This window comes from Zonotrichia albicollis, chromosome 8 (genome assembly GCF_047830755.1).
Source record: "Zonotrichia albicollis isolate bZonAlb1 chromosome 8, bZonAlb1.hap1, whole genome shotgun sequence".
Taxonomy (NCBI): Eukaryota; Metazoa; Chordata; class Aves; order Passeriformes; family Passerellidae; genus Zonotrichia; species Zonotrichia albicollis.
In genome coordinates, this window is record NC_133826.1 from 20,136,048 (window position 1) to 20,159,693 (window position 23,646).

General features: G+C 43.0%; 1 long non-coding RNA gene across 1 annotated transcript in view; it reads right to left on the reverse strand.

Moving 5' to 3' along the window:
• Positions 1-23,373, reverse strand: part of LOC113459289 (uncharacterized) — a 215,089-nt gene extending 191,716 nt beyond the window's left edge. Inside the window, exons 1-6 of the long non-coding RNA XR_012581379.1 lie at positions 21,202-23,373; positions 20,775-20,871; positions 19,642-19,761; positions 9,228-9,260; positions 8,805-8,867; positions 5,023-5,104 (exon numbers count right to left, since the gene is read on the reverse strand). This is a non-coding gene — a long non-coding RNA (uncharacterized LOC113459289). The remainder of the gene's footprint in view (positions 1-5,022; positions 5,105-8,804; positions 8,868-9,227; positions 9,261-19,641; positions 19,762-20,774; positions 20,872-21,201) is intronic.
• Positions 23,374-23,646: the final 273 nt, after the last annotated feature.

Below are 23,646 nucleotides of genomic sequence, written 5' to 3' on the forward strand. Positions count from 1 at the left end.
AAAAGAACCTTATAGACATAGTAAGCCATTATAGCTCTTTTGTTTTATGGAGGGTTAGATTTTGCCATTTCCCATTGTCATGGTGGATTTAGCCACTCTCAATAAAACACGAGGCTGCAGTGCTGGCCCTTGAGCAGGTGCAGCTGTGGCACTGGTCCCCCAGCCCCCAGAGGGAGGATGCTGGTGCTGGGCAGTGTGAGCAGAGCTCCTCTCTGGGCACCAGCATTGCCCGGAGCTCTGGCTGTGGAACTGCCAGTGCTGGGACAGGACAGTGGCACTGGGGACACTGCTGGGCTGCCTGCATTCCTGCAGCTTTCTCTGGTCTGCCTTTTACCCCCCTTGCAGTGTGAGGGGCTTCTGGTGATACTCAGCCAAACTGGTGGGTGCAGATGCTCTGGCTCCTGATGATGCTCAAGTCCTGCACAGCCCCAGGACACACCAGCTCCTGCCAGCGCAGCGTGAAGGCAGCTTAGAGCTGCCAAGAGTTTCCAAGGTCCTCTGTCAGTCAGCCTAGATAAAACGGGCCTCTCCAGGAAGGATATAATCAGGCTTCTTATCCTCACTTTGAAAGTAGACAGTAATTTTAGAAATTCTCTAAAACATATCCCAAATTTTTGTATTGACTGCTACATTGCTTTGGAGAAAATAACTTCTCTCAGAGCCAAGAGGGTTTTAACTTTTACTTATGAATGACTTCATACCTGACTTGAGTATTTTTAAATGTATGTGCCTCTAAGGTTGAAGACGTAAAATCTAAAATAATTACAAAGCCTTGTAGCCAAAAGGAAAAAATATATTAGAATTGGACTTCTGTGCTGGAACTTTAACCTATCAGAATTACATCAGGCTCAGGTTTTCACACTGGCCAGGGACATGCTATAGCATGCTGAATAGGATTCTTTATCTAACAGTGACACCTTAGAGTGTTAAATTACAAAATAATTTTCAAGTCCAGCTCCTGGAAAAAATGCCTCCACTTGGGTTAGTCACAGTTCACAAGCAGGAGCAATTTTACCATTTTATACTTTCAGTGACATCTCCTTTTAATATTTTTTTAAAAAACCCCGTCTCCTAGAGTTTTTGTCCTATGCTGTTGCTTGAGGATTTAAACTTTAAATGTCAAAGTCTATCAGGAATGAAAATGTTCCTCTGGAAAGGTGAATCAACTCATGCATTAAGGAAACCATGACACGAATAAAACCTTCATGTTCAGCAAAAACTAAATCTGGGTCTATTGGTAAAATAAATGCTTAGTTCCAGTGTTTGATTTTCAGCCATAATCAACATGATGGGACTGATCATACAGGCAAAGATAAAAGCAAGAATAAATGCTTTTGAGAGGCACTTAGAGGCAAGAAACAATTTTTTGCAAAGTAGAGTGATAATAATTAACAGATAATTAATAAATTGAATAAGTATTCTCATATGGGGTGAAATAAGGATTTATTTTAAATAAAGCATATTATTCTTATGACTCATACTGGGGGGGTTTAAAACAATTTAATATTTTAGAAGAGCCACTCAGGGTCTCTCAAGGATGTAGGAACAGATGAAGAGAGATCCTGATGGGAAATAATTTAAGTTAAGCAGTACAGTGTCACCAGAGTGAACTTTTTTTCCCTAGAAGTGATGACAATTTTTTCACCTATTTTAATCCAAAAATCTACCGTTCTTCATTTCTTCACAAACAGAACCAGAGATGTAACTCTAATCACAGAATTAAGTAATTTTATATTTATAATGGGTAGTTTCACTGCAGTAAATTTTGGAATGTAAATTACTGTCTGACTTCATTATTATATAATTACACTCTAATGGTCTAGATTGGATACAGTGTTTGATTGTACTGCTTACACTACACTTAATAAACATTATTTCATTTAAAAGATTAGATATGAAATATCTACTAAGAAATATTAATGAACGTAAAATAGTATCTCTAATACATAGTGGAGCATCATATTTCACATAACAATGTAATACAGAGAAATATCTTAGCTGATGAAAATTGAAAATTTGCCCAAACACTGACTACTGTTATTAAGTTCTAACTGGTGCTAGTTAGCAAGATGAATCTCACTAAGTTGATGCCAGTTTGCTGTGGCTGTGCCAAGGGGCAATGTCAGCAAGGAAGAGTCTGCATTTGAGATGAGGATGCAAAGTGAGAAAGTCAGAGAGCCTCTGGAGCTCCCCTGCATCTCTGCCTCCCTGCTGAGAGGGCCAGGGGAGGATTGCTGCTTCCTGCCTTTGCTCAGCATCAGGCTCCTACCATCCCAAGCTCACAGATGATCAAATGAGCTGTATTCTGCTCCTTAGTGTGTGCAGGGGTTATATCTGTTTATATTTACTGGATGTACCCCTGAAGACTTGGGTCTAGAAGTACTGCAAGCATAATAGACATAAAAATAAACATAAATCTAAGATGTTACATAACCATAAAATCTATGAGGCTGCTTACATCTCAGCAAGAACTTGGTGACCTAGTAAAAGTTACATCTGTGTCTGTATTTGAACATTTCACTGAATGAAGATTGTTCCCCACATCGTGACCTATTAAAAATAATCCAGCCAATGGCTTCAGTCTTTTTTTCAGTTCTACCACTATATTTAGGTATGTATAGGATCCAAGTAGGGTAAAAATATCTGGTAATTGCTGTAACTTTATCTACTCCAGCCAGATCTACCAGAGCTTGTTTGCTTAGAGCTTTTGGGCACCTGAGTGACCTCCCTGTCTTCAGTGTCATTCTGGGAACTTTGCCCTTCTGTCACATTCTTTCCATTTTTCATCCTTTGCCTGCACTTTGGACCCTTTCCAACAGGAGTGGACCAGCTGCTTGATGCGCCTTAGCACAGAACAAAGCATGGCCACTTTGCCTATTATTTCAGTTTGTTCTTGTTATTTTCTTTTAAAATTGCTACCTGGGGAGAAGGGAAGAAAAATGCTATTTGGGGACCTGGAATATGCTCTAGGTCACGACTCTAAAGCACAGTACTGCAGCTTTTGCAGTCAATCACAAGTGCACATTGTAACAGAGAAAATGAAGGCAGAAATCTCACTGCATCCCCCAGTGCCTGGGCAATCCCTCTGCGGAAAACCAGCCATAGTACACACTGACACTCGCCAGCTTGGATAAATGCTGTGTTTTGTGATCACATGGACAACCACAAGGATTTCCAGCCTCAGATGTGGGATGTAATAGCAACAGAGAAGTCATTTATGTATAAAATTTGCAGCATGCTGTAGGCTATTCATCTCCCTGCTTCCCTCTCTGACCCTGTGAGGTTTAAAAGGCTGATATACATTTTACATCCTTCTGTCACGCATGAGGTAAAGAGCATAGAAAACCTCAGTATTCTCAGGTCTAGGACTTGTATGACCCTGCAGACCCCAGCACCATTCCCTGGGTTCACAACAAGTTCAAGTCTCCAACTTTTAAAGAAGTTGGGCTCATTGTATTGTACAAAGATGGTTATTTTGATGTTTATGCTTGAGTAACAGAAACACACATTTAAGTGTTTGCCTTAAAACAAAAAAATGAAAACCAAGTTTTCTGACTGAATACTAAGTGTACCTGTGACCTTGACCTAAAAAACCCCTCCCAGGCTGATTAAACATCCAATAATTGGGTGTTTGACAAAATATTTTACTTAGGGTAGTTATGAAAGACCTAGACTAATCCCAACATTTATACCTTAGATAAACAGCACACAACTACGATTATAAATCTCCTCTAGATGAAACAGCTAAAGATCTTACTAGCCCTCTGTTATTTTGAGAAAAGAGGAGGAAGAAAGGAAATCTTAGTCAGTGAGCTTACCTGAAAAATTGCCTCATCCATTGCCTCTAATATGAGCTTACCAAGCAGAATTAATTTCTTTGCCGCCATGATCTTTTTTCTAGCCCAGAGATCAAGGTCATGTTACACCCACAGAACATCAACCAGATGTGCATTACTCTTCATGAGACGCCCTAATTCTTATTCTTGAGGCAGTAGCCACTAGTGGCCTATTAGCTATTATATATTATAAAATCTTTCATGTATTTCTGTCATTTACAGCTCCCACAAACTGCCCTTGCACAATACAGTAATACATAAGGCTTAGGGAACTGACCCCTAAAGAATATTAAATAGCTGTGTGGCAGCTAAAAACCAATTATCTCTGCCACTATTTAGATATACCTAAGTAATTTTTAGCATTTAGAGTGTTGGTAATGATCCCTCTTGGTGCTTTGATATCCCAAATCATGGCTAATCTATGCCCACTGCTTTGTGTTACAAATGCAAATGTGTTTGCATTGATATAAATACTAGACAAAATTAAATTAATGCCTTATTATTTTCAAGCTTATACATGCAAAGCTACTTGGAGCTGTCATTTTCTTTTCTATGATCTAATTACAAAGCCTAGAGGGATACAGAGAGGAAACCAAGTATTTGAGGAAATGGGATATGCATGCTCCAAGGGTAGTCACGAGCTCAGCTGTGCAGGAGGAAAGCCCACCAAGCTTAAAACAGGTTAACAGCCAGCAGAATGTGTAGGAACCATAACAAATACCCAAGGATAAATGGAAAAAGCATCCCAGGAGAGCACTGTAACTGCCATGTGTAGGAACCTGTGTAGGAAACAGCTATTTTATGCAATGTTAATAGAATAAGTAAGAAAGCAAAGTTTGTGCACCAAGGCTGTGCTCCCTTGGCTGCACCCAGGCCCAGCAGGACCTAACTTTGCTGCCACACTGACAGAAGGGAGATGATGAGTCCTATTTCTAATGAAACCACCCGTCCTTCATGGTAACAGGCAATTTCTGAGATTTTTTACTCCAAGTTGGTGATTCTCCTGTTCTGTGCAGATTTTTAAGCATGCCTGGAGACAATTCCATCAGAGTAATAAAGATAATCTCAGGTGGTTTCAAGGAGATTGAGGGAAATAGGAATAATGATGTTTCATATGATCAAGCAGAGTAGCATTTTAAAAAAGGAGTATCATGGAAAAGGAAGTAGTTAACTTGTAAAATTTTACCTGGGGTAAAAATGATCCATTATGCAGTAGTTATGTAGCCTGATTCCTCCCAGCAAGGCCCACATCAAGGCCCAAAACTTCCCTACATTTAGATAAAAAGGGAATAAAATTATTCAGGGTTCTGCATTCCAGTACACAACAGAATCATTTTTACCAAAGTTGCCACACAAATATTTAAACTACCTGTGCAATATATAGAGCTCTGCATGATTTAAATGTCTTCCCAACTTCAGAAATTAGCATTGCAACTTTGCAGCTCCTAAGCAAGTTGCTTCTACAATAATAGAACTTTAAAACTCTGTGGAAGTATATGTTAGAAATTGCCTGTTCAAAGAAATTTATGATTTTATTATAGCTGCATATTGACTATTCCTACAATAACCTGAAGGCAGAACCAAACAGTTTATTTATTCAAACTGCAAATGAAATCAGGCAAGAAAAGTAATTAGCAAGCAACAAAAAATAATGGAAAAGCACCATAAAAGCGGTTTTGAATTTATGTGGGTTGTCAGATAGTTAGAAAAATAACAGCTTAAATTTAAAAAGATCAACATTTTTTTTTTTACACCCAGAACACAGTATATAAAGATTAACCAGAAGCTGGTTTTGAAAAAGCCCAGAAATCACAGGGTACTCTGCACAGTGCCCAGCCACTGCTGCTTATGAGCAGAAATGCTAACTCAAGAATCAGAGGGGCTCCTACAGGAACCCTGGGGAATAGATTGAAGCAATGCAAATAATATAAACTAAAAGAAACTAATTTTCCACAGTACAGATCCTGTGGAGGGTTCTTCCCTCTGCAGTATTTAATTTTTACATTAATAGGCTACATTTCTTGCCTGTGAAAATGAAAACTTCTTGGAAGTAGGAAGTTTTCTGTGGGGCCAATGATCTGCTCCATTTTCCTGTTAGCTATACCCCCATAGAGCAAATTCTCAGCTGCAGCCCTGCCCCAGCTCAGACACCAGAATGCTCCATAACCAGGCAGGTCAGGCCGTCTGACTTTCTGGAACTTTGGGTTCCACACTGCTGCCTAACCTCCTCACCCTCTGAGGAAGGACTTCAGTTTCCTGAAAAGGCAATAGTTCCTCACATTTCTGAACTGAGTTTATGTCACCAGTTAGCTATTTTGGGGAGAAACCTGAGTGTCACTTCATGCAGCAATGTTGCTCAATCCCATTAAATCCATTTTCCTGTCTACTCTCAATCCTCTGCCTCACCTGTTCAGTCCCTTTCATTCTAGCTCCAAATCTGCCCATTGCAGTTTTGGTTTAATTCTCTCTGAGCTGGTTTCCATTCACATGTGATGCTCTTTCCCAGCTGGGGAGGCCAGGGGCAGGAGGACACAGGACACACAGAACAAGCCCCAGGAACCCAGAACAACACAAACCCAAACTGCCCAGGGCCCTGGCCAGGGCTGTGCCAGCACACAAAAATGCACCAGCAGTGCCAAAAAAAGATCATGGTGGTTTTTTCTTTTTTACCTATGCTAAAACCTGCTCAAAATACACTCTTCTTTAATAGGACTCTCTCATTTCCCCAGCCCTACAAATTAATTCATTTATGGTTTTACCCATGCTACCTTCTATTCCCCAATTGCAATGCTATTTTTATAAATATTTTCCTAGTGCTTAATGCAGCTATGAATTTCATAAAGCTCAAGGTAAAAGCAGCAACAGCTGGATTATCACTTTGGGGTTCTGTTTTTGCATGGCCACTTTGTTCTCAGTGTGGAACGAGAGTAAATAATGGCTATTACTATTTTGATGAATAAGCCCCCAGTGAGGACATAATCACAATTTCAAAAATAAAAGGGTGAGTTCTTATGCTTATTTTGGATATTTGTATTCCTTTTGACTGAATGGTCTCTTATACTATAGTTTACTAGCAAGGCATATAATTTGTTTCTTTTTTAAATCTGGAGCAGAATGTTCCTGAATAACATAAAATCCAAATTACAACCCCCACCATGTAGCTATGGCTTGTAAAGTCAGCCTCTGCAATAAGCATTAGGGTTTCATGAAAACCACTGTAGGCTTTTGTCGTTGATTTTTACAAAATATACTCTAGCAATCAGATGTGAATCAATGTTCAAAGTCTTGAAGATCTCTAATCATGAGAATTTGAAGCAAGAGAATGGAAAGAAAGAATGAAAAAAGTATTACTTCTGATATTTTGTATTATATCAGTAGCTGCAGTTCAGTGACCAGTCATTTGTCTGAGACAAATATCTAAGACACTCCTGCCTGAAAAAAGAGGGGTAAGGAATCAAAATAAATATTTTGGATTTAAAGATGTTCCTAAAACAAATTGAGGAATTAAAAAAAAAAGCCAAGCAAACAACACATGCAAACGAAAAAAACCAAACCAACAAACCATGAAATCACAAAAGAAACACATAATGTACAGAAAATAGGAACATTTTGTCTGAACAGAAAAATATCAGTGGCTCTTTTAATATTTTATAGTCTCACAATTCCTTCTCCTTTGAAAAATAAAGACAGAAAAGGCACTCTAACTGGCAACAACAATAAGGTGCATAATCCTTCCACAGACAAACTCTACTTAAAGGCAGAAAAGATTACAGAAGTATTTTAGTACAGAGCAAGACTGCACTTTTGGAAAGGATTGCTTAGTTATCCTCACATCATAATGTTGCTTTTGCATCACAGACTGAGTCTGGAGGAAACAAATGAAATTTATTCTCCTTCCTCTTGAAGCTTAGCCAGATGTGGTCCAGGGAGCAATTCTCTCTGAACAGACAGCCCTGGGTGGAGCCTGAATAACTCCAATGCAGTTGGGATAGTGTGGCCATGGCTTCACCACACAGGTACTGGCCCAAATTACTTCCACATGCAGATGAATTCAGCAAAATTTTTGCTTTCAATCTGCACAAACTGGGAATTCCTTTCCCATGCTCTATTGAGATGATGGCATTATAGATAAAATTATACAGCATTTATATCTGATATATTCTATTTCTTTTCAAATACTTTCATGGGGACTTTCTCAATCTGGGTCAATGGCAGAATAAAAATTATGTACACTGGGTACTCATGTCTGCCAGGTAACTGATTGTTTATTTGAGTATTTAATCTAAAATAATCCTACTTTAATTTCCCAATGTACACATTTTAAGGCAAAAGAAGTAGCAAAGGAATTTAAAAACTCCCTAACATTTTGGATGCACTAATACAAGTTAGTTGCATTTAAGTCCACAATTAAGTTCTTTACTAGAGAGGAGTCCGAAAATATCTCCTGTGTATTATCTCCTAGTTTCTTTCATGAACTGCATTTTATCTCCATTAGCTTAAGGCTACAGCACCTCTGACAGATTACCATTATTTTAAATCTGTTGTACAGGAATAAATCTGTAGTACGAATACTATCAAGTTTCATATTGAAAGTTCTAGCAAAAACAAGTTTATCATACAAGAATCCAGCTCCAAAATTTCTATCCTCAAAGTGTTTCATAGGATATTAAAATCCATGGGTTCTAAATGTATTTCATAACATAGCAGTGTGCAGGCTTATGGCAGATGGTAACAGGTGACTGGGCTCAGCCTCTGTATGTTTGTCTTTTTCCCAGCTCCTTAAAAGGCAAAACCCACTCGCTTATCTATGTCCTCTGCAGAAAAGCTCATGGGTCCTGGCCCTGAGAGTTTACCTACAAAGTGAAATCCAATTCCTGCTAAAATTCTTATTGACCCCAATACAGCCATGGCTTCACCCAGTGACTTCACCACAATATCTCCACAAGCAAGCCTGGAAAATACCCTTACACTGATTCTGCAGCTCCTTGGATGCCAGCACCCAAAACTCTGCTGGTTTTCTCAGGAGCACTCCTGAAAAGAAGGCACAATTAGGTGCTGTATGTTGAGACATACCAGGATAGCTCTGAATGCACCAAGTCTCCAAACACCCACCGCTCTAACATAGCAACTTTACACACAGGAATGATTCTAAATGACAGACCTTAATCAAGAATAATACCCAAACACAGGCATGAATAGGAGATATGTACCAGGTTACTCTCTAATTAAATATGGAGTCGAATATTTAAAATTAATTAATATGTTAAACCCTTGGGGTTTATCTCCAGACAGAGATTCTATAAGAGAATCACTGGATACATAAATTATCTTTCAAGGGAACAACATTGTTTATCAGTTCATTTGTTTTGCAATATTACTCCCAGAAATTACCTCTATATATGTATTGGCCCACATCACATTGATCTGTAATTAAAAGATGATTATTAGAGTTACAGTGTCAAACTATCAGAAATTAGACATATACAGTCCCAGTTCCTCCTTTAGTGCTGACTCCCAGTCTTCCTTTCTTCTACCCATCCCCATTCCCAGTCCTGTTCTGTCTCTCCACCACCCTAACGCAATCAGTGATTGTGCAGATAAATCCCCATGTTCACAGATCTGGATCTCAGACCCCACACAGTCCTCAACAAGCAGGAGATCTAATGGCACTAACAGTGTACTTAATGACAGCTCTTCTTAAATTATAATTTGTGGTCTCTGTTTTCCATTTCTACAGAACCTCAGCAAAAATCTCGCCAGTATGCAGTATTACCATCACAGAGTAACAGAAAGTCACTAACAGAAGTCATAACAGAGAGTAATCTCTGCCACAGAGAAACTCATGCAAACAATGAGATGGGATGCAGCAAAAGCACCCTTTTCAAAAGGTACAACACCTTTTCTGCTTAATTCTACCGCAGTTCACCAAAAATATGCATCAAAATAAATTTAAACACTTCTAGAATTTTTTTGTTATAAGCAGGGAGGAAATTGTCAGCAAAGCAATAAGATAATAATGCTGGGGATATCTTCTGGTGAGAACTGAACCTTAAAGGTCCTTTACGTATGTATTTTGATGTTGTTTAGCTATACCAGCAACTCATACTCAGTAAGGAATAAAGGATTCCCTTAACTTTCTTCTGATTGGATTAAGCTTGGATTCACTAAGATCAACTCAAGGTTTATCTGAGGTCACTGAGTATGTTTTTTATGAATGTATTATGGCTTTCTCTAAAACACTTCTGGAAGGTTTCAAAACCTTAGTGTTGTAGTGTGTTGTTAAGTTTCTTGTGTTATTCCCCCAATTTATGTATTGTTCTCCCCTATTATGTGTAAAATGGTTTCGTTCCCCCTTTTCTTTCCCGCCACCGTTAGTCTGCCAGCTAAGTTGCTATAGTAACCGCTATTCATAGTTGCCGATATATAATGGCTCCTCCCCTGGCTTCCCTTATAAGTGAAAGTCGTTTCCTCCCTGGGTTAAGTCAATCACCCCCTTTATCCTCCCAAGTTTCGAGAACCTTCTCCTCTCTGGGGGTTATGGTTGGCTGCCGCCCCAAAGCCCATCCTTTGCTTAATTTTAGTTGGTTATTTAGGTATGTCAATTATGTTTAGGACCTCAAAATATGTATTATTATTGGCTAGCTGGTTTTCCCTACCTTTTCCCCCTTTTTCCTTTAAAAACCCTGGGTAGCCCCCGGTTCGGGGCCATTTTGCTGGGTGTTTTCCCTCTTTGATGGTGCTTCTGTAATAAAACCGACAGCCTACCTCCAGCAAATGGTCGCTTCCTAATTCGCCTCACACTCGTGCCGCTCCGAGACACCTCCCAGCTCAGCCTAAGGCCAAAGACGCCGAAGGGGGCTGGTTTCAGATGTGCGGGGGTGCTGGCCTTCACCCCTCACTAGCTAGCCGGATCCCGGGACTCAGTGCGCCCTCGCACAGTGTGGCGCCCAACGTCGGGCCTGTAAAAACAGACCCCTCGGAGTTGGACTTTTAAGTTACAGTGGAAGCCGCACTACCCACAGGGGGGGTGCAGGCTCCGTTTTAGGGGCAGCGCTCCCTGAGGATTGGTACCGAGACTCCTTGCGCCCAGAGAGGACGGTTCCGGAGACGAAAATACACCGCCTGATTTCTCGTTTTGCTGCTATCACCACATTGGTAAGGTCGGGCCCTGCTTTGGGGACTTTTCCGATTTTACTCCCTTGCCTTTTTAAATTTCCCTAGGGTGCATGCCCTGCGTTGGGGACCCACCCCCACCCTATTTCCTTGACGCTCTTCTTCACCCCAGTGCTTTTTCATTTTATCTTTCCCGTGGACCCGGTATCCCCAGACTTGGAGTCCGGATCCACCACCCAAAACCTTTTTCCTTTACTGAAACCCCAGACTTGGGGACAGTAGGGGAGGCAGGGGCTAGTGGAAAGTGGCTTGTTGTTTTCAGTTGTTTTCAGGCAGGTGGTTGTACCACCAGAAGGATTTCCCTGCTTTCTAGTATCAGCAGTTTCTGTACTAGAAAGTGGCCATGGGTGCAAGCTTGGGAAAATCCCAAAAGGAGATTTATAATATTGTAAAGGGTTTACTGCTTGGAGATGGCCAGAAGGCCCCCAAGCAAGAATTAAAATTTTTAACTAAGTGGGTCTTTTCGAAGTTCCCTGAAGTTTCCCCAGAACTTGCAAAGCAGCCACGGTTTTGGGGAGCCGTTTTGGCAAAATTAGAAGGAGCAGTAAATTCCGGGGAGACAAAATTAGCGACTGTGACATTTTGGGCGAGCAGAGTGCTTATAATACTCAGCTCGTCAGGGGAACCGAAAAAAAGCCCTGCACGTCCCCGTTCCCCTCGTTTTGCTTCCCTTACCTCCCAGCCCTCTCCCTATTCACACAGGCAGGAGCCCTCGAAAGGGATTTTAAAGGCCAACAAAAAGCAGGGAAACCATTCTGCCCCTGCTCCCTCTCGACCTGCTCAGCCTCCCCATCCGAGGAGCCCTAGTCAGGCTCCTCCTATATCCTCACCCTCTACCCCAGTTCTCAAGTCCCCAGTTTCAACCCCTAAGTTTGTTCGGTTTAGTAAGGAAATTCCACAAAGTATCTCCTTTACCGTCCAAGATGGCGGGGACCACGCGGTCTCTGCCGCCAGAGCTGCTTCTTCTTCCGCTAACCCGTTCCTCCCAAGCACCAACCCCTTCCTTCACCCTGACCACACCCCTTGCCCAGTTACTCCTCTCTCATACCCTCCCTCCGTCCCGCTCACTCCTCAGCACTCCGCCCCACCTTCAGCTCCTCCTCAAACCCCTCCCCCGGTTCAGCCCCCCACTCCCTTCCCCCCCGCTCCATTTTCGTTTTTCCCTCCGCCTCCGAACGCCGTCCGGGGGGCGGAGAAGGGTACTTTGCCGCGTCCACTCCCTTGCCTTACGTCAGCGCCAAACCCCGCCTCAACCTCCTCCAGTTTCGGTTCCCACGCCACCCCCCCCAGCTCTCACGCTTTGTGTTCAGAGGAGGGGGGGGGGGAAAGCCGGAAACTGGAGCAAGCTCCCCTATTAGAAGCCGCTCCTGTTACATATCATCTAGGGGAGGGGGGAAATGCACGGGCACAGTGGGTCCCTTTAGCACAGGTCCGAATAAAAGAGCTATGCAAAGCTCAGAAAGATTACTCCCGGGAGTCAGAATTCTTCCGGGGTTTGCTACATAATACCCTTGCTCAGGGAGATTTGGTACCGACGGATTTAAGGTCCCTCTTCTCTAGCCTGCTCAGACCCATGGAATTTAGGGTCTGGGTGAGGGAATGGAGGAGGGAAATAGTGGAAGTACTCCCAAGTTTTTGGGGGAACCTTACACTGTCCCATGACGCAGATGGGCAGTTAATTACCCAAGAACATCTTTTGGGTGAAGGACAGTGGGCTGAAGGGGCAAATCAAGCTAAAGCCTTATTCCCATCCCAGCTAGTAGAGACGGCCCGAGCAGCTGAGCGGGCCTTCTTTAAGTTAGAGGTAGTTACCTCCCAATGGGAAGATGCTGAGGTTTTGCAAGGAGTGCAAGAGCCATACATGGAATTTATCGAACGCCTATACAGATATGTGGAAGCGCAGGCGCTCGGAGAGGATGACAGGGAAAAAATGCTTGAGCGGATGGCTTATAGCAATGCCAACGCTGACTGCCGCAAGGCTATAAAAACTCTCCCTCGAAGTCCTAAGCCCACAGTAGAAGCCATGATAGATGTCGTAGTGCGTCAAGTTTCCCTGGCCCCAAGGCCTAAGAGAACATCTGTGCATTTTGCTGAATGCCCCGAGCAAGACTTCATAGAGGCTGAAGCTGCCCCCGTGGCCGGTCCTTCTGCTTCTGGGTCTGGCAAGAGGACATCAGCAACCCATCCCTGCCATCTCTGTGGCAAGGTGGGGCATTGGATGCCTCAGTGTCCCATGCGCCAAGACTACATGGAATGGAGGCGGAAGCGGGAAAAGGAGGAGAATCAAAAGAAAAAAAACTAGACTTGGAGCGCAGCCCCTCCCTGCGCGAAGATAGAAATGTGGCGGGCTGTTTTCCATCATCCGGGGAGAGTAGAAACGAGGGAGAACCGCCGCACGTCTTGCCGGAATTGACGCACCTATCAGTTAGGAAACACTTTACCTGTGATATTCCGCCCAAACCTGCATTTAACACCATGTCCTCTGTTTCCCCTTACAGGCTGCAGCTAACTAAGAGCATTTACCTCCCTAACAGTAATTTACAGCTGGTGACTGTCGACTTGCAACATCCGGGTCACTGGAGGGAAATTGGACGTTGCAGGTGGACCATTGTCGGGGACACAAAGCACACACCGCGAGACATCCGTATCGTCCCTGGTCTGATAACTACCGACCAGGACCGCTTTGCGGTAGGGCTGTACTGTGTCCGACCCCCGTTTTTCCTCCCTGAGGGACAGGTCATTGCCCAGGCCATTTCTGTTCTAGATAAAGACCATTGGACGAGACCGAAGGAGAAGACCTCACCTCCGACCGTTGCCTGGACACAGTTAGTAGGGAAGGAGAAGCCCCGCCTGACATGTCAACTTTCATTGGGCGAGGACAAGAGAATAGTGAGGGGTCTTTTGGACACGGGTGCAGATGTGACGATCATTCCCTCCCGGGAATGGCCGCCGACTTGGGGCTTGCAAAGCGCTGCGGGCACAATTTCTGGTGTTGGGGGCCTTCAATTGGCAAACCGATCAAAGAGCATTGTACAAATTAAGGGGCCCGACGGGCAATTGGCGTCTATACGCCCGTTCGTTTTAGATTACACAGAACCCCTCTGGGGAAGGGACCTATTGGCCCAGTGGGGAGCCAAGATCGATCTCCCGAAGGCTCCCCAGGTTTTTCGGGCAGTGGCCACTGAGGAGCGCCAGACCTGGAAACTGAATTGGCTTTCAGATAAACCTGTAGAGGTCAAACAGTGGCCACTTAACAAGCAAAAACTAAAGGCGCTCAACGAGCTCGTTCAGGAGCAACTATTGAAAGGCCACCTAGAAGAGACCATGTCACCTTGGAACTCCCCAGTGTTTGTCATCAAAAAGCCTAATAAGGATAAGTGGCGGCTTCTGACCGACCTTCGCCAAATTAATGAATTAATAATTGACATGGGTTCGCTTCAGCCAGGGATGCCCTCCCCAGCAATGCTCCCCCAAGATTGGGAATTAGCTGTGATTGATATAAAAGATTGCTTTTTCCAAATTCCCCTTCACCCAGAGGACGCCCCGCGATTTGCATTCACAGTTCCGTCCATCAACTGTGAGTCCCCAGCCAAGCGCTATCATTGGCGGGTGCTCCCGCAGGGCCTCAAGGTCAGCCCTGTGATCTGCCAGTGGTATGTCGCTTCGCTGCTGTCACCCATTCGTACAGCCCTCGGGGATGCCGTCATTGTCCATCATTATATGGATGACATCCTTCTGTGTGCGCCCGACCACAGTTTGCTTGCCCATGTGCTTGACCTGACAACCAATGCGTTGGCTGCTGCAGGGTTCGAGCTCCAGCAGGACAAAATTCAGCGGGTGCCACCTTGGAAATACCTAGGCCTCGAAATCACAAAGCGGACAATTGTGCCGCAAAAATTGGCAATTCGGACAAAAGTCCAGACCCTAGCAGATGCCCATCAACTGTGTGGGTCTTTAAATTGGGTGAGACCCTGGCTAGGCATTTCAACTGAAGACCTAGCCCCCCTCTTCAATTTGTTGAAAGGGGGAGAGGAGCTTAAATCCCCTAGGACTCTTACCCCAGAGGCACAGGTAGCTCTGGAGAAAATACAAAAGGCTATTTCAACCAGACAGGCCCACCGATACCATCCGGGCCTGCCCTTCAAATTTATTATACTGGGAAAATTGCCACACCTGCATGGCATAATACATCAATGGGATGATAGTCTGGAGGACCAAGGCTCAGAGAACAAACTCTTAATTATAGAGTGGGTCTTCCTGAGCCACCATAGGTCCAAAAGAATGACACGGCCACAGGAGTTGGTGGCCGAACTGATTCTCAAAGCAAGATCGAGGATCAGAGAGCTTGCAGGCTGTGACTTCTCATGCATACATATCCCAATTAAATTAGAATCGGGCCAATTTAAACTAAAGACCTTTGAAGAACTGCTGCAAACTAATGAATATCTTCAGTTTGCACTCGACAGCTACACTGGGCGCATCGCAGTAGATCAGCCGGCCCACAAATTATTCAATTCAGAGTTTAAATTTTCATTGAAGAAGGTTCAGAGCAAGAAGCCACTGGATGCTGTGACAGTTTTTACTGACGCGTCTGGAGCATCCCACAGGTCAGTGATGACTTGGAAGGATCCTCAGACTCAGCAGTGGGAGACCGATGTTGCTGTTGTAGAGGCCTCTCCACAAGTTGCTGAGTTAGACGCAGTCGTCAGAGCTTTTCAGAAATTCCCTGGACCTTTCAATTTGGTCACAGATTCTGCATATGTTGCAGGTGTAGTGTCTCGAGCTGAGTCAGCTGTTCTTCAAGAGATCACTAATAAGAGATTATTTGAATTGCTGAGTAGACTCGTCAAGTCAGTCTCCAACCGCGAACATCCATTTTATGTCATGCATGTGAGATCACACACAGATCTTCCTGGGTTCATTGCGGAGGGTAACCGTCGCGCCGATTCTTTGGCCGCGGCTGCTGTTTCGCAGGCCCCCCTCCCAGATGTGTTCAGTCAGGCTAAAATCAGCCACCAACTGTTCCATCAAAATGCCCCTGGCCTAGTTCGTCAATTCAGTCTGACGCAGGAGCAAGCCAAGGCGATAGTGGCCACATGTCCCCAATGCCAGCAAGATCAAATGCCTACCATAGCCTCGGGGGCTAATCCCCGAGGTTTGGTAAGCTGCGAGCTGTGGCAGATGGATGTAACGCACATTCCATCTTTTGGTCGATTGTGTTACGTCCACGTCTCAGTAGATACCTTCTCCGGAGCGATCTATGCTTCTGCCCACACAGGTGAGAAGGCAGCGGATGTTCAGAAACATCTGCTTCAAGCATTCGCTGTCTTGGGCATCCCTAGGACTTTAAAAACAGACAATGGCCCCGCGTATGCTTCCAAGGAGCTGCAAAGCTTCCTGCAGCAATGGGGAATAGTGCATAAAACCGGCATCCCCTATTCCCCGACAGGCCAAGCCATAGTAGAAAGAGCCCACCAGAGCCTTAAGAAAATCGTGTCCCGGCAACAACCGGTGATGAAGGCAGAAACCCCCCACGTCAGGCTATCAAGGGCATTGTATACACTCAACTTCCTGAATTGCTCTTTTGACAGCCAAAACCCTCCGGTGGTCCGACATTTCGGCAGTCACCAGCAGCTGCAGCCTAAAGCCAAGCCACCGGTTCTTGTAAAGGACCCGGAGACCTGGCGGACGGAGGGTCCTTTTGACCTGGTAACTTGGGGGAGGGGATATGCCTGCGTGTCCACTCCCTCGGGTCCCAAGTGGGTACCATCTAAATGGGTCAGGCCTTTCGTCCCGAAGCAGGGGACCAAGAAAGAAGAGGTACCACAGGTCCGGCAAGCATGCTGGCGTCAGCGGAAGAAACTATCCCATCAACCCTCCTCATTCTCTCCGGATCTCACCTCAGTAACTGAAGAACCCTCTCATCCAGCTTCTCCTCCACCCCTTGACCTTTTACACCACCTTTCCTCCTTTTCCCTCCCAGCTCCAAACACCACCCCCCGTATGTTTTATCTAAATTGGTTGTTTGGGGAAGAACCATGTCTGTGAATCCTGCATACTTTTACGACTTTCCTTTCGTTTCAGTTTTATCTCCCCGAATTTTCACCTCCCCGAATGGCATCCGAAACGACAACGCTGGCTCCCAACCCTTGTTTGTTGTTGACCGTGCTGATGACCTGCGGATTCCTTCTGCCACCTGTGGAGCCGTGGGTCATTCCCCAGCCAAAAATCAACGTCTGGCGTGCTTTGGCCCAGTCATTAGGACAGGACCATATATGCCTCGACACAGGCGCAACAGAGGACCCAATGTCGTCTTGCCTTGTGGGGATCCCTTTCTCCCCAGACGAGTTCCCCTCTGCCTTCCAGTCTGCCCTTTCCCCTGTTTTGGCGAAGAGCCTAACTTTCCTTCCCGGTTTTGAACCCAGTAATGCCTGGAGAGACGGAGTGGCCAGACTGAATCCTGCGCCCTCCGAGCCCACAGAGCTGCACCTACTCGGTTCAACCAACTCCTCAATTTGTTTTCAGTTCGAATTTACTTTTGCCCCCATATATAAAGGCAGTGAGGTGGTCCGGCAGACAAAGAAACAATATCAAGCGAGCCAGTGGTGCCGAGCTGTTCTGAAAATCGTTGGCCCCACCAATACCAAGCGGACCCCTTACGCCCTTCCCAGAGGGGTGTTTTTGATTTGTGGTGATCGAGCGTGGGCAGGCATCCCCTCTGGTCTGATCGGAGGGCCGTGCACATTTGGCCGGCTGACGCTGTTTACCCCCAACATCACCCAAATTATCAATTGGAAAAAGACTAACGTAACATCCAAATTGGCTAGATCCAAAAGAGATCTTAAAGATCTCTCTGAAGATTGTGATGATAAAGTTACCCATTGGTCTCATTCTAAATCCGTCGCCTTTACCATTTTATTGCCATGGTTATCGGTGGCGAAATCTCTGGGTGAATTGGGCCGCCTGGAGTGTTGGGTGGTTAAACAAGCCAATTATACTTCAGCCGCATTATACGACCTCCTTAAAGACGAAGAAATTACAAGGAAGGCAACGCTCCAAAACAGAGCAGCAATAGATTTCCTATTGTTGCTCCATCACCATCACTGTGAGGAGTTTGAGGGTCTCTGTTGTCTGAACCTGTCCTCTCGGGCCGAGGACGCCAGACACTCCATCAAAAAACTCCAAGACCTCGTCCATCAGGTCAGGCAGGAGACATCAGACTGGCTGGGAGACATATTCAAGGGTTGGGGCCTTAGCGGGTGGGCCAGTTCTGTGCTAGAATCGGTTTGTAAAGCTGTTTTGAGTTTGATTGTATTTTCCGTTTTAATCGTACTGATCCGTAGTTTGATCCAAAGACTAATAGCTAGAGCCACTTCGACGACTGTCAATCATGCTGCACTCTCTCGGGAAGAACATTTCGAGCTGGAAGACCTCTCCTCAGAAGCCGGAAGAGCTTCAGACGAAGAGGGGCCCACCGAGCTGCCTCAAGAACAGATGTGGGCTAGCGAACTCCAGCTTGAGGAAAGCAAAGATTGGCAAGACAATCTGCAGACACCTGCTTTTTGAGTTGCTTAGACGAGCTAAAATTTTTATTTTATTTGATAAGAAACGGGGAGGTGTTGTAGTGTGTTGTTAAGTTTCTTGTGTTATTCCCCCAATTTATGTATTGTTCTCCCCTATTATGTGTAAAATGGTTTCGTTCCCCCTTTTCTTTCCCGCCACCGTTAGTCTGCCAGCTAAGTTGCTATAGTAACCGCTATTCATAGTTGCCGATATATAATGGCTCCTCCCCTGGCTTCCCTTATAAGTGAAAGTCGTTTCCTCCCTGGGTTAAGTCAATCACCCCCTTTATCCTCCCAAGTTTCGAGAACCTTCTCCTCTCTGGGGGTTATGGTTGGCTGCCGCCCCAAAGCCCATCCTTTGCTTAATTTTAGTTGGTTATTTAGGTATGTCAATTATGTTTAGGACCTCAAAATATGTATTATTATTGGCTAGCTGGTTTTCCCTACCTTTTCCCCCTTTTTCCTTTAAAAACCCTGGGTAGCCCCCGGTTCGGGGCCATTTTGCTGGGTGTTTTCCCTCTTTGATGGTGCTTCTGTAATAAAACCGACAGCCTACCTCCAGCAAATGGTCGCTTCCTAATTCGCCTCACACTCGTGCCGCTCCGAGACACCTCCCAGCTCAGCCTAAGGCCAAAGACGCCGAAGGGGGCTGGTTTCAGATGTGCGGGGGTGCTGGCCTTCACCCCTCACTAGCTAGCCGGATCCCGGGACTCAGTGCGCCCTCGCACACCTTAGCATGACCAGAGAGGAACTACACCACTTTTCCAGTCAAAAGAAGCACAGTTAATAATCTATAACTGCTTGATAAATGTCATTCTGCAGTGTTATAAAGTAGCTGGTGTTTGTCAAGGATGCCTCAAGGCAAGGGTAAATGATTATTTATTTCAAAATTCAAAGGGTAAACAGAAATTTAACTGGCATTAAATACTCTGGCATTAACTGGCATAGAGATGCTCTGGCTGGAAGAATATCAGGCAGCTTTTCCCAGTCTAGAGTAAAGGGTTAATTTTCATTGCCCCTTGCATGGCCACTGAGAGGTATTTACTGCCACCTTACTTTTCCCTACTAACCTTTAATTTACAGTTCTTCCAGTGAGGTTGTTACAAAGGCCTGCGAAGTCATTAACCAATTCCTGAAGTGCTGAATCCAGAGATAGGCACTATCCCAGGGCATGCACAGCAGTAAAGCACCTCACAGTCAAATCAAAATAAAATTATTTGAGAATGACAGTGATTTAAATAAACTGGTTTCAGATTGGTTTATTGTAATTCTACAAATAAGCTTGTATATTTTTGCTGACACACAGGTTTTCAAAACAAGTTTCAAGACAGAAATTAAGTTCAGAAATGTTTTAAATACACACAGAAAAAAACCCAACAACAACAAAAAACCAACAAACAAGCAAACAAAATGCCAAAAAAAACCACCAAAAAAACCCAACCAAAAAAAGTAATCAAACCAAGAAGAAACAAGACCCAGCAGGCTGATTTAGAAGCAAATTCTGACATGTGTACTCCAATTTTTGAATCAGGCTGATAAAAACATTAAGTCGTCTCTAATCGGCAATAATGAATGCAATCAAGCCATCTCAAGAGAATTATGTTTCTGAATAAATGCCAATTGCATGATTAGAAGTTACTTATCACTGTCACCACTTTATTCTGAACAAATGTAAGTTTTCTTTTTTCTTTTTTGCAACTTCTAGACATACTGTATATAAAATACACCATTAGGAAATTAAAAATCACACAATGGCCTCAGGATAAGATGCTTAAATTATAACTATTCATTTTGCTTCAAAAATCTCTCTCTATTTGAGCAGTATTTTAAACATATTTGAATATGCAATCTTGGCAGAATATGGTGTGCAAATATAGCATTGTATGTTATTGTTAGAAAACTAGAAACCATTTCTAAAATGCTTCATTTTCTTGTAACTGAGCTTGTGTGACTTTTGAACCTGTGGAGTTGTCTGCACTCCCTCAATGCATCCCAGCACAGAGGCTGAAGAGTTTCTCTTGTTTTGTTGGCAGAGATCAGTGATATTTCTGACTACAGGAAGATACCACAGGTGTAACCCATAATGCTCCTGAATGAGCAGGTTTTGGAGTTTTCCTGCAGAAGCTTTTTCATGCATAACCCCAAAATAAACTGCAAAAGAGATTACTCCCCCAGAAAACAAAATGGTGAAAGTTCTACTTACTTCTTTGTTTCAATTATTATTTTCTTTTATTTTCATTAGTGGAAAATGCTTCTCAATAAATCTGTCAGGATGTTTTCCTAGAGCCATATTTGAAGGACTCACACAAAAAGAAATGGAATGATTAAGTAGAAATAATTTTTCTAAAAGAAGAAGGGTAAAACTAACATCTTCACTTCCTATCAATGAATAACAAATCTCCCTTATTTGTAAAAAAGAGAGAGGAAACTTTTCAAAACCTCTATAAATTAAATAGCAGCAACAACCTGAAGCAGTCTAGACAGTAATGACCCACAGGTCAAGAAATGATAAGTATTTTAAGCAGGGATGTTTATTAAATTCAAAGCATTTGAATTTTAATTCACTTTCAAGTAAAAATGGTAATAGCTATGTATCCTTTCATGTCACATAAGTAGCAAAGATATCTTACTTTAATTCAAACAGGGGATCCATATGCTCAGGTCTCAGCCATCCTCTGCCTGAAAAGGTCAGAAGCAGTATATCAGGATCTGGAGAGTCAGAATTGAGGAAAAATTTGGATTCAAGACCAGAAACTTTGCCTTATTTCATGTTTAACAAGCTCCTGCAGCAAAACCTACCTGTGCCAAATTGAACAAAATAATCTTGATGCTGCAGAAAGTCCTTACCTGTGGGAGTCATTGTAGGAAAACACAATTTCCAGTAATGTGATATTGCTCATGCAAGCTGAGACACAAATATCAAAACAGCCTCTCCAAATAATATACAATGGGGACTTGAAGGTTTGTAGGCTTTTTGCTGAAATCTTGTGTTATGATTATTATCACATCCAAGCTGGCAGACTAACAACAACAGAGCACAAACAGCAATATCATGCCATGCGAGCAGTAAGTGAATGACAATATTATAGCATTTCCCCTTAAAATAGATCTCTATAGTCTGTTCTCTGCTGTACAAACAAAAACAGGACAAAATTAGGCAGAGAAGTAACTACCCTTTGTCATGAGTGACAGGATTAAGGGGGTGTTTCAAATTTCAGGTGTCCTGGAGAATGCTTAAACAAATGTGTTAAATGCCTGCTTATTCTTAAAATACTTACCTAAAGTGATTCTAAGATTAAATCAACCTATGGTAAATTTAGACGAAAAATCTTAAGCATACACTTGTTGAAGTGAATTAAGAGCAACACATTTTGCTCTTGTTTCCTTAACCCTTTCAAAAATACCATCCTCACTATGCTTTATTTTTGTTGTAGCTCCTAGTGGACCAACAGACATTGAGTTCTTAAAGCACACATCTATGAAAACACTCAGGATATTTACCTTTTATGAGATTTTTGTCTCACCAGCTGCAAGAGGGATCCACATTCCTGTGAGTACACTCAGTGGGACTAATTCCACATTGAATTGGAAGAAATGTAGATTCAACAGAAAGAAATCCACTCAAATACTCAAATATACTGAGACATCCTGTTTTATACCACTGCAATAAAGAGCAATAATCAGCACAATAATTTCTTTTGGAACAAAGAATGCCTAACTTAGGATTTAGGATAAAATTCACCCTTTGAAGCAGATGACAGAGTAGGAACTTGTAAACAGGACAGAGGAAGCACCCACCAATTCATGTGCCTGGCAGTGAGAAGGAACTTGTCCTAGGCATTCCAGACACACAGTATGCCATATGGGCCCTTGTAGACTAAGCATGAATTCTACTTCCAAAATGTCTTAACATTTATTAAAACCTCTGTCTTCTTATTTCTTATATAGTTTATTGTAAGTTCAGAGTGGATAGGATGCGTCAGAGAGCAGGAGGCAATCAGGAAAAATAACTTCACTTTCAGATTCTCCAGGAGACATTCTAGCATGCGCTGATAATAATTGTCTGACACACCAAAGCACAAGGAAATAGATTGATTCTCCTGCTTGCCTCTGGCCATTTCACCTGGTCAGGATTATCACATTGAACACCTTGTCACAGGCCAGGGCTACCACTCTCTGGTTACTCAGTCACAACTAAACCCCCCATACACTTAGCAAAAACATGGATGTGAAGTGTAAAACACAATTTTAATTATTAGATTTTAAACTCTTGAAGAGGTAAGTAAACAGCCTTTTACAAAAACACATTCATGGATGTTGTAGTTTTTATACAGCTAGGAGATTTTTTTTTTCCCTCAATAAACCAAGCATACCTGTAATAAAATCTTTTGTAGCTAGAAGCTACAAAAATAGTCAAGTTCCAAGGTATGAAAATAGTGACACATGAAACAATGAGAAAGTCTCCAAAGCTGAATGAATTTTCAAAGAAAAAAAAAGGAAAGTCATTAAGATAGAATTAAAATCAGTGGAAAAGGAATAGCTTGAATAAAACAGATTTAATCATAAGGTTGATTGAGATGTCTGTGAGAGCTGATAATGGTTTGCAATAAGACTTATAAGTAAATTAGGTATAATAGAAAGGTGTTAATTTTTAATGAGAAGAACTCTCATTAGAGACAAAAAAGAAATCTAGACTTTTAAAGTTTTACATTTCATTTATGATGGTATCGGAATTTGGTCTGAACCCATGACACATTTACCAAGGCTTTTTTGTGATTTCAAGGAGGTTTGCTGGCTGTGTAAGTTTGTAAAGCAGTCATTCCTTATTGTTTTCTGCTTATAAATATAAAATTAAAAAGAAACATTTGTAATGGCTTCACAAACATAACTTTATTTCCTAAAGATCATCTAGCTATTTATTTCCATATACTTGTACCATAAATTGTTTCTCAGTTGTTGTTCTATTACTGATCCAGAACTAAAAAAGAAAGTTAGCATTTTTTAAAGAAAACAATGAGGAAAAGGGAAGTCAGTACCAAAGCTCCATGCCTGAAACACACTTTTTCATGAGAGCA